This window comes from Erigeron canadensis, chromosome 2, assembly GCF_010389155.1.
Source record: "Erigeron canadensis isolate Cc75 chromosome 2, C_canadensis_v1, whole genome shotgun sequence".
NCBI classification, from domain to species: Eukaryota; Viridiplantae; Streptophyta; class Magnoliopsida; order Asterales; family Asteraceae; genus Erigeron; species Erigeron canadensis.
Genome location: NC_057762.1, coordinates 22,566,717 through 22,574,486, shown reverse-complemented (window position 1 = coordinate 22,574,486; position 7,770 = coordinate 22,566,717). Strand labels below are relative to the sequence as shown.

Genomic DNA, 7,770 nt, shown 5'->3' with positions numbered 1-7,770 from the left:
GTTTATGTTGATAATTTACTACTTTACCATGTTTATGTAATTATGTTTAAAACTGTGATGACATCTTTAATAGGTTATTATCATAATTTTACTATCGTGAATGTAAAGTTGTAATTTGGCACCCGTGACCTAAAATATTAGTTTCGCTACTAGTGTGATTTTTGGTTAACAGGTTTGATCAAAATCAAAAGTGCAAGTAATCTATGTGCAAGTGTATTTTGAAAGGGGATTTTAATATAGAGTGTTAGAAAGATGAATATCAAGTCATGAAACACGTCATAAGCTACTTATATATATATATATATATATATATATATATATATATATATATATAGGATAGAGATCAAATGAGAAGATACATTAAGGAAAGAATGGATAGAAGGTTCGTTTTTGATTTTTTTTAAGCTTGATTTTTTAAACTTTTTTTTTTATTTTGCTTTTTTCATTTTCTCTTTAATTAACTAATTCCATATAAAAACTTTTAAAAAAATTTTAAAATATATTTTTTTTCAAAGGACGTAGCCCATAAGCTATAGACGAAGCCTCTCAGTCTATGGCGAAGCCATGATAGCTAAGGGCGAAGTCCGTTAGGTAGATCACCCTATCACCGATCACCCTCTATGACATATCACCGTCTATGACCTATCACTCCCACCAACTACCCCTTATTAATATCTTTAAGGACGAAGCCCATACCGTACCCTTACATGTAAGACTCACTAACTTGGGTTAGAAATTTTTTTTTTTTAATTTTTTTTATGGATTGAGTTACTTAAAGAAAGAATGAAAAAAGTACCAAAAAATCAAAAATACAAGCTAAAAAAATATAAAAAAATGAACATTCTCTCCCTTCTCTCCTTAAAAACCTTCTCTCTGGATCCTTACTCTATATATATATAGTTATATAAGTTTGAAAAATAGAGCAGGCCTATATATACCCACACAGCTAAAAAAAATAAAAATAATCAATCATTAACAAGGTCGAGTCCAATTAGCAAATGGAGGAATTATTTTAGGCAAACTAAATGAATTAGGTGAATTTGGTGAATCCAACAAACAAGTCAAATATTCATACAAAATGCACAAGGAGCAAGTAACCATCAAAGTTTACAAAATAATAGTCTAACGATGGCTATCGATCCTAAGCATAATGCAAAAGTGGGCGAATGAATCCTTGATCCATTTAAGTCCAAGCCCGAGTCAAAAGCAAGTAGAAGTCATGCATCATGTCCTTGGTTCACCTGGTTACCTGAAAGGTGTACTACACAAGTCAACACGAGGTTGGTGAGTTCACAATGATGGTTCACAAGGAACCACCGTCAATCATCACAATATGTATAAGTAAAGGCGATACGTCTCATACAAATGGCCGTTACGCGTCACAACATCAATCACATCAAGAGTTCACAACATAAAAGTAATGAATAATGTAAGAGAGCACAAGTGATGTCAATATCAAGATATGTGTCGTATGCGTGTCAATGTCATAATGCTTATGATACCTATGACCGTCAAGTCATCTATGCAACGATACTCACAAAGTCATCACAATGATTAATATGGCATCTCAAAATCATCGGTGTATATATGTCTATATACCCGGATGTCCATGCACGTCTCATCAAATCAACTCAAGTGTATACATCTATACACTCGGATGTACAAGCCCGTCTCATCAATAACCAAAACATATCATATGCGTGTTTGTCTCAATCACAAATCCATCAATCGTCAAACCACCAATCCAATCAAAACAATACATACATTCACTTAGGAGGATTTTACTTTCAATGAGTTCTTGATGCTTATATATAGGGTCACCCGCAGCCTTCCCACCACATCTCAAACCCTTTGAAGGCATAATCGACTTCCATGTATGTACATCTATCCTAAATATAAAAATTCTTAACTCAATCATGCACATAATCAACCCACGTGTCATTTAAACCATCATTTAATCAACAAATCAATCAATCAACAAGTAAACACGTAATGTACATTTCTCAGCCCGAATCTCAATTGAGTAGGGAGCTAAGGAACTCACCTTGATCGGCAAAGAGAAGTAATTATGAGGAAATGTCAAGTCAATGTCGTTCAATGTTCGCTTCTCATCCACCACCTATAATTATAATATACATGTTGATTAATACATATTTATTTGTATATTATACGTCATTTATTGTACCAAACCCTAATGAGGGTTTGAAATGTGACTTATGATATTTGAAAGGTCTTTGGGACTCGATTAAGTCGTTAAAGTATTCGGGAAATAATATCTAATACTATAAGATCACCCAAGAGTCGTCTCGTATTCATGCTTAATTTTGTACTTTTACTTACATATATATATATATATATATAATCCATTTTAGGTTCAATCACAAAGGGCGTAACCTATTGTGGGGTGGGGCGTAAGCTACGGTGGCCTGGAAGTGGGCTTTTTGACGTCTACAACAGCGTAAACAGACAATATGGGACGTAAGGTGAAAGGAGCATTTGGAGATGGCCGTAAGGTACGACACTCTTGGCGTAATGGAAGCCCTTTGATCACTTCACAACGTAAGCTACGACCAAAGGTGGTGCACCCTACATCACTGCTGATCATACCCAGCGTAACCCACACCCATGGGGGCGTATCCTACGCCTGTTCAATCTTAGGACGAGCAGCAGCAGCAGGAAGTGCAAAAAATGAACCCAAAACTCTTTTATTTCATATTCTAGAAACCCTAATTCGGCCCATAGAAGAAGTGATGAACCCGTTTTGAAGCAAAAGTGGACATTTACAAGCATAATTGCACAATCCCAAATCGGATTTCCATCATAGGTTGATCACATCATGTCACACCCCGCCTAAGGAGGACCCAAGACGGAGGGTGACTTCTTGAGATCACAATCACAAATTATAACAAACGACCTCTAAATGAGACGTTTTGAAATATTATTGATATAAAAACCAAGATCTTATATGAAGTGAACAAAACTTATACTAGAGTGTTTACAACATGATTATCTTAATAGAAAAGCTCTTGAAAATCTTTGTTCTTTAGTGAATGCATATGTGACTCCCAAAAAGCATGTTTCTTCTACTTATACTCCGAGTAATTTGTTTCCTGAGAAATACACGCTAAAATACATCAACATAATGTTGATGAGTTCATAGGTTTTTACCATAAACGTTCACATGGATCACAAGATTTCATTTTTTTTGTATAATATCACATGATATAAAAAGACCAATAGTTTCGTATGCTATGCCTTGAGTGTCGATGTCTTAACCATTGTTATCCCTTCAGTAGTGTTTCACTCCAACACTATAGTTTCAAATATTATATGCCCGTTTAACCCAGCTAGCATGACTAGCCCGGACAGGGGTGTCAACCCCGATAGTACAATCCATAATATTCGCGCGTTTGTTTCACGGCTCAAGTTAACAAGGGGCTATCATGAGTGATCGTATACATAACTATACACAAACTATTAACAGTACTTGTGTCCATAAAATTGAGGAGTGTATTCTCACTGCAAAATATAAAATATTTTAAAAGAGGGACTACGGGACTCACCTTAAAGGAAGTGGAAGTGATCCTTACTAGCTGATATATGAACATCACGCCATGCATTGTGCTTATCTTAAGTATCTTTTGTTTTTGTAAAATCCCTTAAAAGTCTTAATCACTTATTTTTCCTTATAAATGCAAAACACCATGATAGTTGTGTTTTCTTGAAGATGAGAGAACGAGAAAGATCAATAGCCATTGATGACACCCGAAGACAAACTAGAAAACAACTCGAAAGCCAGTAACTTGACTCCTACCTTGGAATCCCGAGCTTACTTTAGTGAGTTTCGCTACCCTTATAGCAACCCCTTGATTACGTGTTTAAACCCGAGTGATGGTGCTTCGTAGTAATAACAACGTCACTTCGTTTCTTGATATCAAAACCGAGATGTATAAACCCAAACAAGAAGTAATCAAGTTGTTGTTGTTCCTTGAGAAAGTACAACGGCACCCACAAGAGAAAAGGATAAACGAGAAGGTGTTGGTATAGAGTTCCAGCCATGAATATGACAGGACGATAAGGAGCAGCAACCATCATTCCTATTCGACATAGCCATTGATTTGGAGTTCTCCTTTATAATGACACCAGATGACAAGTAAACCAAAAGGGTCTAAGAATGGACAGCTTAATGATCCTGAAAAGACCTCAAAAGATCCAGCAACTCCCTAGCTTGAAATAGCAAACCCGAAATGCATATATACTAGTTTTTAAACCATGCAGCGATGGTGATGTTGGGTTGTTTCTGGGGCAGTTTCGTAGAGCCCTTAACGGCAAGAGAATGAGGGCTGTTCGTTGCTCGTAAACTGGTGAGGTTTTTAGAGAGTAACATTGTGAATTGTAAAAGAGCTTTTAGGGTGGTGTTTCGTGGCTGTCTTGTGGTTAATTTCTCAGCATTCTGCCGTGAGAAAACCAAAGAGTAATAGGGTTTATGATAGACTTAAATTGGGGAAGAATAGTTGTGTGTTGGATGCAAGAAATGAAGGCATCGAAGAGGGGTATTTATAGTCTTCAAAACCGTGATCAACAAGAAAACGGAGGCTATATATGTGTCAAACTCTTGTTCATTTGCTAGTGGTGAGCTTCAAAAGGGATGCTTTGTAAGCTACTTTTCATCTCTACTTAATTCTACGGAAGTTTCTATAGGCGCCAACTTTAATAAAGATGGGAAGATGGGGGATTATCTTCTATGGTTTGTCTTATTAGGTTGAGTAAAATAAAGTCTTGACTTTTAACGTGTTTATTACTTGTACTACTAAATTGACCATGACTTGATTCATAAGCTAGTCCAGACATATATGATTTATTACATGCTATGTGAACACAAAATATATCTAGTTTTCCATATGTATGTATTCAAGTTGGTATGTAGGAATCATGGATTATAAGTTGGTAAAATATGAGATTTAGATACATTAAATAATAAGTATACTATATTGTTAGTCATACGTAGTTAATAAATTTGTTAGTTTTTAATCAACCTTAGATAGGAATCTTGTAAGCTCAGGAGCATTAACACATTTTTCCTTCGATTTTGAGTAGTATTTTGCTGCTTGTCAACAAAGAAAAATGTTTTAATCAAATATGATGATTAGAATGTGTAATGAGAAATGAACTGAAAATTCCCAGTTGTTATACATCATCATCAAAAATCAGTTTGTGGTTCCATTAAACTCAAGAACCCTAATATTGCTCCAAAACTCTAAAACCCGACCCGTTTGGATTTGGCCCGACCCAGACAACCCTGCACACTCATTTTGATGTAATGTAACCTATTTTAATGAATTCCGACTTCACTTCGTCCATAATACAAATTCTTACATTTAAATCTTGTTTCGACTTAATTAAGTCAAATAAAGCTCAAAAGTTGACTTGACACAGTTTTTACTCAAAACTCCAACAATTTAATATATAATTATGATTATAGACATGAAATACAGATTAGGAAATGGAAATTTGCTTACCAAAATCACTTCCAAGAAGCAAAATCCGAAATTGATCCCAAATGGAGTTTTTCAAGCACCTTGAACACCAAATTTTGATATGATGAATTTATGATGCTAATGATGATGTTTCTAGCATTAATCTAACCCAACAACCTTAATTGTTACAAGAATCTAATGAGAGAGAGAGAGATGAGTGTGTGAGTGTAAGTATTTAGTTAGTGGGGGAGTGAGATGGATGAAGAATGATTGGTGGAATGGATGGATAAGATGGATGGGTGGTTGGGTTGACTTGGTTGGGTCATGGGTCATGGTCTAGACCCATGGGTTGACCCATTATCAATTTACGCCGTCTCATATCATATAGTACGTCGTCAACTGAACCGTCAAGCATTTTATAAGTCAATTATTCACAAAATGTACTCAAGGATATCATTAAACAAGTAAGTTAGTCAAGTTACACTCAAAGTCAAACAGTCAATTTTCGTGGATGTTACATATTCGTAAAAAAAAAAAGCGTATTGCGAACTGTTTAAACTAAACTAATTCTTTTTGTATTTTCTGAAAATTTTTGAATAAACTAATTAAAAGCAAACTTTAACACCTTGCACACCGATTCCCGACAGCGTCGCCAAAATTTGATCGATGTTGTTGGACCGATCAAAAATAAAACTAAATATCTACAATTAGTAAGGGTAAATAGAATATCGTATCCCTAGGGAATCGTTGGAAAGTGTTAAACAATTTAAAAATTTAATTAATCTAGACATAAACTTAAACTCGATTGATTGATTAAATTGATTAAATTGATTAAACTAAAATTAATTGTGAACTTAACAAAATAATTCAATAATAAAAAGGGGGACCAATCTCATGCTTCTAATTATGTTTTCAAAAGTATAGCCTAACTAATATTCGTTGGAAATCACATAGACATGATTCGTTATAACATTTGGAATGAATGAATGTTAAGAACTAATTGATTAGGTTGTGATGATTCACGATAATGAAAACCGAATAATTGACAACTAAATTATCTATTCATTAACTAGATTACAAGTTTATAAGTGATTCTTCCAATAATTAATGATTAACAATAATTTGAAATGAAAAGATAGATGGAATTCATTCAAAGTTATCAACAAGTAATCATTCATTCAAACCAAACAACATTAGATGTAAAACACAATTAAGAATTAAACATCTAACCAATTTGAACATAAGAAAGGTTGAATACAATTGTCTTACATAATTGTTCACATGGGAATGATCAAAAGGAAATTAATCTAGTATCTTCATCATTGATTCTTCAATTAAGGCTTGAATCTCCATGGACTTGTGATTTGATGATGAAATTGGGGTGTTGTGGGTGTTAGAAACTGCTCCAAGTATGTGCAAGTATGAAAGATAACCTCTAAAATCGTGTTTGAAATTAATATAAACTGAAATTAATTAATTCCATAAATTTCGAAATTGAGTACAGCAGACCACCGTCCGAGACGGTGGTCTTGGCCGTGTCACATGGCAATATAAACTTGAGCAGATTCCTTTGCGCCTACTAGACGTCCCAGACGTTGACCAAATTTGGTACACCGTCCGAGACGGTGGATAATGTCGTGTTGAACGGTGGCATGAAACTTTAGTTTTCCAGATTTTGCTTCTTGACTTGATTCTTGATTCAACTAGCTCAAACTCGTAACCTGTGACCTGAAACATTTAACACACATAGAAGCACCCTAATCATGTATTAACCTTCGTATAATGTGTCATTTTTACTATATTAAGGTTATACAATCTAGGCGTTTATCAACTGTCAATAATAATGATGACAATCCACAGCTTAAGTTGCCTGACATTTTTTCTGATGTGGACAATTGATGCATTTGAACCTTCGAAACTGTAGTTTCGACCCTCCACCTAAGTTTCTGTGGTTTTCGAAATCTGTTGAGTTTAGACTTGTATTTGGTATCATTTGAAAAAGACTCTAAATTTGGACAACTTATCGCTCCTGTTCATTTGCATTCAAGGTTGCCAAGTAACACAAGGTGATATCACGAAACTTAAAAATCCACACAAGGTGTTAAAGTTTGGTAACCGGATAACTTGTATTTGGTATCATTTGAAAAATACTCTAAATTTGGACGTTTAAATGACGAAGGAAGAACTTTGGTTAAATACGTTTCAATGACTTAAAACCTAAAATTTGACATGAAAATCAAAGTGTTTGGAATTGTGTTTTAACAATTTTGTTGACCTTATAATGATGATATAA

At 34.6% G+C, this 7,770-nt stretch overlaps 2 long non-coding RNA genes across 3 annotated transcripts; both read right to left on the bottom strand.

Annotated features, from left to right (window-relative positions):
• Window positions 1-1,007: 1,007 nt before the first annotated feature.
• On the bottom strand, window positions 1,008-5,724 carry LOC122588956. 2 transcript variants are annotated; one of them, XR_006322205.1, is made up of 4 exons: window positions 5,520-5,724; window positions 5,037-5,104; window positions 2,045-2,119; window positions 1,008-1,249 (listed from the first exon to the last, which is right to left on the bottom strand). It is a non-coding gene; the product is annotated as an uncharacterized LOC122588956 (long non-coding RNA). The 2 variants fall into 2 exon arrangements; XR_006322206.1 differs by lacking the exon at window positions 5,037-5,104.
• Window positions 2,740-4,940, bottom strand: LOC122588957. The gene is made up of 2 exons (XR_006322207.1): window positions 3,564-4,940; window positions 2,740-3,110 (listed from the first exon to the last, which is right to left on the bottom strand). It is a non-coding gene; the product is annotated as an uncharacterized LOC122588957 (long non-coding RNA).
• Window positions 5,725-7,770: the final 2,046 nt, after the last annotated feature.